This window comes from Pimephales promelas, chromosome 16 (genome assembly GCF_988280905.1).
Source record: "Pimephales promelas chromosome 16, fPimPro1.hap1.1, whole genome shotgun sequence".
NCBI classification, from domain to species: domain Eukaryota; kingdom Metazoa; phylum Chordata; class Actinopteri; order Cypriniformes; family Leuciscidae; genus Pimephales; species Pimephales promelas.
The window spans coordinates 25,117,725-25,128,415 of NC_142784.1; the positions used below are offsets into that span (position 1 = coordinate 25,117,725).

The 10,691-nt window shown below is 40.9% G+C and overlaps 1 long non-coding RNA gene across 1 annotated transcript; it reads left to right on the plus strand.

Moving 5' to 3' along the window:
- Positions 1 to 1,100: 1,100 nt before the first annotated feature.
- Positions 1,101 to 10,107, plus strand: LOC148973362 (uncharacterized). The gene is made up of 3 exons (XR_016146763.1): positions 1,101 to 1,425; positions 3,037 to 3,179; positions 10,023 to 10,107. It is a non-coding gene; the product is annotated as an uncharacterized LOC148973362 (long non-coding RNA).
- Positions 10,108 to 10,691: the final 584 nt, after the last annotated feature.

The following is a 10,691-nucleotide window of genomic DNA, read 5'->3' on the forward strand; positions in this document are numbered from 1 at the left end:
TACCAAGCAAGCACTGTCACCCTAAAGCATTTTAATCTGACTCTTCCAAGTTGGGAAGTTAAATTACTTGCATACAGTCCTGTTATTGTTCCGTTTTAATTAATTTTTCATTATTCATCAATATTAATGACACTGTTTACTATATTTGATAGTCCCTGCAGGTGTTGAGCAGTGAACAGCAGAGGGCACTGCAGCACTGGAGGACATGTCTAATGATGAAGTTTCCTCCATCTGCGCTAAAGTGAGGGCACATCAGAGGTTCAGAGGCACTATGGTTTCTGATGCAATACAATTATTATTTCTGCAAGACAACGTTTATTGTACATAATCCCAGGCGTTTTGGTTTTGAAATGTCAGGATATTGCCATAAATGAAACAAAAGGTGGTGTACCTGCAGAGTTGTGCTACAGATATTAGATGCTAATTGTTTTTACTTTTCAGTCAGATAGAGTGAATCGAACAGGAACTGAGTGGTCTTGCATTTTTGAGCTGTAGAATGCTCGAAAATAGCCATTTGCATTTAATTCATATTTTGCTTCTACATAACTACTAGTTTCTAAAGTAATAGCTTTATATCGAACAAAAGCAATGGTCACTACAGTGGAGTAAAGCATTATGTCCTGAGTGAAATGCTGCATGAGAAGCTCAAGAGCTAATTCTAAATTCAACATAGACTTCCATCCAAAAACTACCTAGCTGCAATTTTTGATGCTTCTGAAGGCTGAAGCCAAATAATTTATAGGTGTTCGGAATTGAAGAAAGCAGAAAGAGCAGTATGGTGTGGAACACATATTGGACCGTGTTGTGTTATGCATAAGTTGGCAGAGTAACAGTGTATATCATCTTGTTTTCATTGTGTCTGAAGAGTTTGAATTGGAACTTGAAGGACACTCCATCCATTTGTATTAAGCTTTCCATTGTTAGAAACATAGTTAGGCTATTATACTATTGAATGGTCATGCCACACTCTCTCATTTTCCCCTGAGAGGAGAGAAATCTGCTATTTACCTTTTTCACTTTCTACAATGACGCAAAATTAGTCATTTTTCACGTTGTGGGCGGCCACATTACCACCTCAGGTGCGTATTATTTTTCTAATAATTCAGGGGGATTTTTCAAATCCGCCCATAGGGGCCGTTGGGCGTTAACAAACCAATCACAGATCAGTGCCAGTGCATTTGATTTCACCGGCAGAAACGAAATGTTTTGAAAATATGGACGAAGGCAAGGCAGTGAATACGCAGACGGATATGGAGGATTGGGATTACACATCTTTTTTGGAAGTTAATCTAGCAGGCTCTTGTTCTGTGGAGAAAGCGGAGTAGTGACTTTAGGGGTTACCGTCCTCTATTTCTCGGGCATGTCCGGCCGTCGATGTCCGGGATTCAGCTTTTGCTTTCTGCTGTCGTCATGCATTGTTTACATGTAAGTTACAGCTTTTGTTTCAATCTAACATTAACTGAATTCCTTATGATTGGTGAATCTGAATGTAGAGTTTACATGAACACTAAACAAGTAATCGGTTGATGTACGTTTTAACACTGCTAAGAAAATTCTCGCTCCTTCGTGAGAGATAGGAGAGCGGTAACTTACGTCTTAGGTGTCGCTCATCGGTAATCACTCCACCGGCCTCGCGACGTTCTCCTGCGGAGCTCATTCCTCCAGCTCGCCACAGTAAACATGATGAATGATGACCGTAGAACGCAAAAGCCGAATCCCGGACATTTTGGGCGATCTCGAAATACACTTTCAGACTCATCACGGGGGAGAATCACTAGTAGACTGTTGTTGTTTACCTACTGCGTGGTTAATGGTAGGCGTGGCCTCCTAGTGCAGCGAAGCAAGTGCATTCTGGGAGTTGTTGTTTTTCATCCACATAAGACAAAAATACATTTTCTGTCTTTTCTCAGTCTAGAAAGCTTCTAATTCAAAAATAATTTCACATTTTTTCTACATAAATTACCCATTTTAAATACACATTCATCTTTCCAGAGGTGGAGTGACCCTTTAAGTAAACCAGAAAAAACTCTTACACTGTGATTTTCTGCCCCTGTCATTTTCAGCCTAAAGTAATAGTGTGGGATGGGCCAAAACATCATCAGCGACAGCGTACTCCTTAAAATCATATTACGTTGTGCATCAAAGTGGTTATTGTGTTAAAAAAAGACACTATTTAGGAGCACTGGAATGTACAGGCTAAAGCATCACTATACTATAATACGAGTGCCACTATCAGCTGCAGAAATATGCTATTTGGGGATATTTAGAGCCAACAGCAGATGCCTAGATTAGAGAACCTGCTGACATACTCTCATACTTGGTGTGTAAGAGCGCTGTGTGCAGTCATATGCCTGGACATACTGAGGCTACAACTACACAAACGCAGTCTGGAAAGAAAATTATGCTAAGCCGCAGATTAAAGGATGTGCAGGTTGAATAAAGAGTATTGTTGTTAAGTGGCATGCTTATGTTGGCTTAAAGTAAAACGTTACAGTAGTCTATACATAATAGTATAGAACCATGGAAGAGTCCACATGAAAATGCAACACAATTTTCTCCCAATTACATTTTACTATTAAAACCTAGGGCACTATTAGAACATCTTCCTTAATAGAATGAAATATTTTTCAGGTTTATGTTGTTTCCAAAAATTTATTTAATAGCTACTTTTCAATGACTGTCATTGATGACAATGTTCTTTGCCAGCATAATCTGTTTCCACTGCAGGATCTTTCACCAGCAACTATGGGCTGTGGGGTGGTATTCGGTGTGATTCAACCTCAGGGACAGAGGCTGCATGCGAAAACCTAGACAGCTGACTTGTTGCCTCGCTGCCCCGTCAGGCAATGACTTAGATGCTGCGTTTATGCATGAAGTTACCTCACCTAACTAATTAGGCAGCGTAACAATTTAATGATCGATAACCAAACTTCTCGCTAGAAATGAGAAAGTGGGAAAAGTTGTTGGTCAAAATGTACACTTTACACACAAACTGACCACCAACCTCAAATTTAAGACACCATCTTTATTTTTTAGCTCAATAGTCAGGGAATGGAAGATGGAACGCACCAGATTGTGGGATATCAAAGGCAGCGAAGGATCCATCTGTCTCCAAAAATCGATCTGATGAAGGTATCTCAGGAGACATGTTTCACGTTGTGGCCACATTACCACCTCAGGTGTGTATTATTTTTCTAATAATTCAAAAACAGTAAATTGTTCTGCATACAGTATAATATAGGCCTATGCAGTTGACCATTAGATGGTCATGTGATCAGGCTACATGATTTTTCTTATGATCATTGTTACCTTTCATTCTCTTGTTGACTTGGAATGACAAATTGTCCACCCTTACCAAAAGTCCTTTGAATAATAATAGTGATAGGATGTAAATTGGTCTTGGGAAAAGATGGCTAAAAAGTGCTCTGGTGTAGTTTATGTTGTAAGATGACAGCTGATGACTATAACTTGTCATAATTGAGCTGCAGAATACCTGTAATGTTTTTATATCAACTTAGCGTGTACAAAAAACAACAACTCATCAGTCTATCCCGTAGATATTGTCTCTTTTTCAGGTTTTGGATGAAGCAAAATCATTAAATTCATTACATAATTATAATCCAAATAGCGAATAATTCACATTTGATGCGCTGGTGCATGACAGAATTTAGCTGCTTGGCAGACATTAAAAAAAATAAAATAAATAAAACTATTTTAAAACCAGGCTATGCATACTAGGTTTTTCTTTAATTTAATGTGTGGGCAAATTTAACCTCATTACTTGAAAAACCTGCATAGATACCACCAGAAACTGAATTTTAATTGTCCTTATCGATGATGAATGTCTTGACTCACCAAATTTACATGAATCTGGCCGGAACCTTGTTTACTTTATGTCAACTCGCCCTTCATTTTATATCATAAATTATCTCATTATGTATTCCTAATGATCAAAACATAAGAAAACTTGATGATTTAAAAGTTGTTTTCCCTCTGCCAGCATCAGTTAAGAGTAAATTGAGCACTGAGAAGTTTATATAGGGGAAAATTGTCATATCAAGCACATGGGGGAGAATGTATGGCTTCGGTTTCCCACTTGTTGATGATTCTGTAATGCTTTAGGTCATGGTTAACACAAACCTGCTCTACTGGCAGATGAAAGTTGAGATGGCAGCAGGATTTGTGTATTCTATGCTGGTTTCACATTGCAGTTCACTTAGTAAATCTCCAAAACTTGTATTTCATCTTTTTATCTGGCTAATTCTGTAGGCAAACAAATGATTTTGACAAGACCAAATCAACCACATTTTTTTTTGCACATACAGTATGAGAGAATCCAACAATAAATGAGAAAAGATAGGGAATCTCATAAAACCTGTCCTTTTCAACTCATGCTTTATCCCAAAATCAAAGGAAAAAGAAATAAATGAAACTACTGCCCCTCAGAGTCACATGATCCTTCAGAAATAATTATATACATTATAAATAATTATATTTTTGTGGAAATCTTAATGCACATTTCTTTTTTTCCTGTTTTTTTAAGAAATTTACATTTCATTCAGCAACAATGCCTTAAATTGATTAAAAGTGTCAGTAACTACATTTATAGTCACAACAAATTTTCTCTTTCAAATCTGTTCTTCTGATCTGAAACTTTTTCAGAGGCTAATGGGGCATATGGCATCTGCAGCCGCGGCAGAGCCGCTGGGATTGCTTTTTATGAGACCGCTTCAGCTTTGGCTTTGCGACCGAGTCATGGGGTGGGCATGGCAACTCGGCACTCTCCGAGTTCCAGTTACTCCGACCTGCCGTCAGACCTTCAACCCGTGGTCGAACCTCAGTTTTCTACGGGCCAGAGTGCCCCTAGAACGAGCTTCTCGGCATGTTGTTGTAACGAGAGAGCAAGTGCAAGTGCATGTCGCGGGCTCCTGGACAGGACCTGAGCACCTATGGCACATCAATTGCCTCGAGTTGCTGGCTGTATGTCTTGCTCTGCGCCGCTTCCGAGCCGTGCTCAAGAACTAGCTTGTACTATTCCGATCAGGCAATACCTCCACTGTAGCATACATCAACTGTCAAGGCGGTCTACGCTCCCGCCGTATGTCGCAACTTGCCCGCCACCTCCTCATATGGAGTCAGAAGCACCCTTTATGCCAATTATTTCCCCAGAGCTGTGCAGCCGACGAGCTTTCACGGCGACTCCATCACCCGTCGGTTCAGCTGATTTGGGACCAGTTCAGGGATGCACAGATAGTTCTGTTTGCCTCTAGCAACTCGACCCATTGCGCCCTGTATTATTCCCTGACCGAGGGCACGCTCGGCACGGATGCACTGATGCACTGCTGTCCGCGGGGCCGCAAATATGCGTTTCCCCCATTGAGCTTTCTTGCGCAAGGTCAGGGAAGACAAGGAGCAGGTCATTCTGGTCGCGCCGTACTGGCCCACCCGGACCTGGTTCTCCGAACTTGTACTCCTCACAACAGCACCTCCTTGACCGATTCCTCTGAGGAAGGACCTCCTTTCCTCGATCTTTGGAACATCCACGTGTGGCTCCTGGATGGGACGAGGCAGGTTTCAGTACCTTACCACCAGCGGTGGTGGCTACCATCACTTCCGCTAGAGCGTCCTGAGACCCCGGCCTGGATATGTGCCCAAGGTTCCTACCCCTCCCTTCCGGGACCAAGTGGTGAACCTACAAGCGCTGCCCCCAGAGGAGGCAGACCCAGCCTTGGCACTGCTCTGTCCAGTACGTTTTCTCCGTGCCTATATAGACAGAACGTGGTGTTTCAGGTCCTCAGAACAGCTCTTTGTCTAGTATGGTGGGAAGCTGAAGGGAAAGGCTCTCTCCAAGCAAAGGCTGTCCCACTGCATAGTGGACGCCATTGCTTTGGGAGACCAACAGCAAGGTCTTGCAAGGACTGTGCCCCCTTGGTGTGACTGCCCACTCCAACCAGAGTGTGGCATCCTCTTGGGCTCTCGCATGATGCCTCGCTAACAGACATCTGCCGAGCTGCAGGCTGGGCGACACCTAACACATTCTAGATTGTCCGAGTGGAGCCAGTGTCTGCTCATGTACTCGCTTCAACCAGCTAGTACCTGACCCACTCAGGTGACTTTACTTGCTCGACATTCCACTCAATGGACTGGATACATGCGATATTCTCCTCAGGTGAGCCTCATAAGCCCTGAGTTTCTCCAGTACTCCTGTCAAGTGAGTGTGTGTTTTGAACTTTTAGAAGAAATCATGTAAATCATTTCAGTTTTATTCCTCACACTGATAAAAGAGCACTCGGAATGATTATCCATTTACCTGAAATAACAGTTATCAAAAAAACTCGCACCAAAAGTTCAAATAGTCATTTTATTAATGTGCCCTCAAGCGATCAAAGCAACGTGGACAGACAGTTAAAAAGACAGTCCCACCTTTGCCCTTTGCTGCTGTGTTCTGTCATTAGTGTAAAACGCTGCTATTAGAGAATACAGTCTATCTGAAGTGAGCTGGGCTATTTGATCTGATGCTCAAGAAAGGCAAAAAGCAAGTTCTAGCAGGGAAGTTCAGATATGCAGTATGGAAGTCTGCAGTGATCGGTTGCTGCTTGAACACGCACACACACACACACACGTTTCATCCTGATTATACATTTGAGATTGTACCTCTGGCTTTGGCATCTGCATGCTGATGGCTTGATTATCTATGACGAGCTGAGCTCTGATTCGCATTTTACCCTTGGTGGAATAACTCAGCTGCAAATGCAGGGCTCTGATTTGCCTTGACACAGGAGTGAAAATCTATCAAGATCTATCTAAATCGATTTAAGTTGACAAACCTCTGAAAACCATCCATCTGCATTGTTTATGTAGTTTGTGATGATACAAGGAAAGAGTAGACCTGCATATTTATAGGTCTGTGCTGCAGTGCAGTCCATTTCGGCCATTTTGCCAGATGTCCACTGGTGTCTCTGTTTGCCAGGGTTGAGCGCTGTCTGCCAAAAGGTTGAGGGATAACTGACAAATTATGTCCGTTTTTACCAGAAATGTAATCTACGACTAACATTTAGCCAGCACTTGGTGTTCCATTATTATTATTTCTCTTGATAAATGTTAGATAAACTATTTATTTATTATGTTACTTGTAAAAAATTAACAAAATGTAAATGAGTCTATACATTATCAGTTCTTCCAAAACGTGTTTTTGTCATTTGTCACAACGAGCAAGAAAGGTTGATATGGAGCAGCTAAATCTCAAACCCCTGGCCATATAGCCTACCAGCCCGTTCTCATCATATACTGGCGTCATATACTGACGCTTTTGCCAGAGCGTAAATATCCAACGCACATTGCACCCTTTAGCGTTAATATGAGACGCAGATATATATGGGCCAGAAGGCACCTCCTAGTGGTCTAACCCTAACCCTAACCCAGATCTAAACCCACCCATACTCTGTGCGTCTCATATTGACACTAAAGGGTGTCGTGCATTGGATGTATACGTTTTGGCAAAAGCGTCAGTATACGACACCTTGGGATGAGAATAATGGAGTGTCAACCACCAGCATCAAGTTTAAAAAAAAAAAGACTCGATACATGTCGTAGATTTTAAGTGCTCTGGTGGTATATGATAAAGTTTGGTGAAAAACAACCAAAATTTTATGTTATTTAACGAAATTCTTGACCTTAGCCATTGGTCTTCTGTGCACGGCTGCAGTTCACTCCGTCTCAAGCTGTGACAAATCAAGATTAACAAAAACGCAACATAAAAGTCAACCTACAGTTGTACCGCCTTCTTTTAGGAGAATATATCCATTGTATTCGGCACAAAGTTTTCGTTTACATTTGTCATTCTGATTGGTTTCAGTTTGTTTAAATATTGTAAGCATTAATTGCAATAATTAATTGCAACTTTGTAACCTATTCTGGCATAGTTTTATGTAAATAAACTGTACATGTATTTCAACAAACTTTAAATGTTTAGTTATTTTTAAATAATATTAGATATTTATTATTAGTAATATTTCGTATTTCTAGAAAAAGGGTGGCAAAAAAAAAAAATGGTCAAGTGCTTCCTCTCTCCCTTTTCAAGGTTTCCATTGTTGCTGTTCTAAATGACTCTCAGACTCTTAGAGGTCACAGTTCAATGAGTCCAGTGATATTCTATGAGCACTATAAACCTCATGTGGTTGACATTTCAAAAAACAATCATCATACTGAAGTGGACACTCAATTTATGAGTCCCCAATCAGATATAAAAATAAGTTGTCTGTTTGTCCAGACCCACTGTGGCTAACAGATCAAAAAAGATGTCGGATGGCATCTATCTAAGCAGACCTCTTGGGGATAAAGTGTTCTATATTTCTGTGCCATGATCGTCCGCAGGAAGAGGTGATGTGCAGTGAGAAATAAGATGGCCAAAGCGGTAATCACTGTACACTCAGCTATATAGAAGCAATCGATGTTGCAGTAACATCTGCTGGAGGAAGTGTTCACTCACTGTGTGGAGCTCAGTCTTTGGTGTCACATCAAGGACAGTCACGATCTTCACAGAGAGCCGCTCTGTCAAGATGGGTTGAGATAAACCAAAAGCTCTTGGGGGTAAGACACCAGTGCACTTGCAAATGGGTTACAATGTACAAGACCTAAATCCCGATTCCCTCGTGATCATTGAATTTCCTAAAGCACTTATTGTTAATTGGCAAAATGTCAGACCCGTCTATTAAATGTCAATTACTTCAAGTATTTTTAAATCATTGTTTGACTGGTAGCAGATTCTCACATCACTGTTGATGCTGAAGAGGACTAGATTCCTTTGTTATGTTTCTTCTAAGTAGCTAATAAGACTAGATCAGACGCATGCACTGAAATAGCTCCATTAGACAGATTCAAAAAATGAACAAAATAGCTGCATTGAATCCCTGCTGCAGTTTTGGTCTCCTTGTATATGGTTTAATACTTAAAGGGGTAGTTGACCTAAAATGTTGAATTCTGTCATTATTTACTAAATTTGATGTCATTCCAAACCTGTATGGAGTGTGAGCAAATGATTGTCCTGTAAATGAGTAGAAGATGACAGAATTTATATTTTTGGGAAACTATTTCTTGTGGAAAAAAGTGATAATTGTACTGAATGTGCACTTGCAGCATATTTAAACCTTAAAAGTATCTAAAAAACTCGAGGCCCAGAGAGAAGTACATGAATAGTTGAAATAAAGTCGTTATTTTTGTTATTTTTTGTGCACAAAAAGTATTCTCGTCGCTTGATTCACTTGGACTATTTTAACGATGTCGAGGCCGGCAAGTTTCAATTCCTCAAGAAGCCTATGGAGCCACCACCGCGCTGGGCTGTAGGAGGCTGTTATGTAATGTTACAGCTTTTTTCGTGCTCTTGTCTGCGTCGGTTTCAATATACGTTTCAGAAACAATATTTTTCTGCTCGTCCGGCACTTTGCAACAACACAGCATTGTGTCGACAGCGACTGGCAGCACGTCTCCTCTAACAACCACTGACGTTTACATTTTATGTGGCGTGAGAGTTGCATACCACCTGGAATCCGATCGATCAGACTGAGGCATAGTTTTTGGGCTGACAATCTTGAACGTAGCCTATGTCGGGATAAGAAATAGAAGGAAGAATTGCAGTATGGGCTAGAGAAGCTAACTCGTTCAGACCTTTGCCACATTTTAACTTTAGTTTGTCAAAATATTGCGCTCTCTCCTGCTTGATAAGTCCTTCTCTATATGATTTCGCACCTACCATGGGCTTTTTCTGTGTTCTTTTATTGTAACAATGTGTTCAGACTCCCATGCTAGTTTTCTGTTAATGATATGCTAAAGCCCGCTGACACTTAGACCTGATTGGTTAACTTACAAGGTAGGTCGTGATGTCAGAAACACCAGTGATTTGTTCTTTGGTTCACTGCAGTTTTAAAGAGAAAATACTCAGCAATGGTGTTGACTTATGAATGTGCACATGGTTTGTCTTAAACATAGACAACTAAACAACTTTAAAAACTTTCTTTTCACCACAGGGCCAGGGGGACTTTAACACAGTTTTTGCAAGAAGATTTCTGGTTCGAACCCCGGCTGAGCCGGGAGTTAGCAGGTTCTCCTTCTGTGTGGGTTTCCTCCAGGTAGGCCTACTCCATTTTCCACCACAGTTCAAAGACATGCAGCATAGGTAAATAAGCGATACTCAAGAGTCTGCGTGTGTGTGTGTGAGCCCGCTGATGGACTGGCCATCCGTTCAGGGTGTTTTGATTGAACGTTCAGAAACATTTACAAAATGATAGAATGGAATGTTCCTCTAACGGTCACATAAACAAACAAACAAAACAATTTAAAAAAAAAAAAAACTGATGTTTTGAACGCTCTGAAACTTTCAGAAATAACGTTTTCATAACTTTCAATATGATAGAAATGGAATGTTCCTCCAACGCTCACCTTAACCAAGAAAAAACGTTATTAATAGGTAAAAAAGAAGAACATAAGAAGATATTTGTGTTTGCTGGTTTGCTTTTCTGTTCAATGATTTGCAAAGAGTCTCATATGCTACGCACTGAAAACCCCCTGGGTAGGTTAAGGGGGAAGGGGGGTGGGGAGTTCGTACTTATTATACGGCAAAAAGTGCGTATCATATGCACGCGAAAAACGTGTACCATATACACACGCAAAAACTAGTTTTGGCGTATAGATGGCCC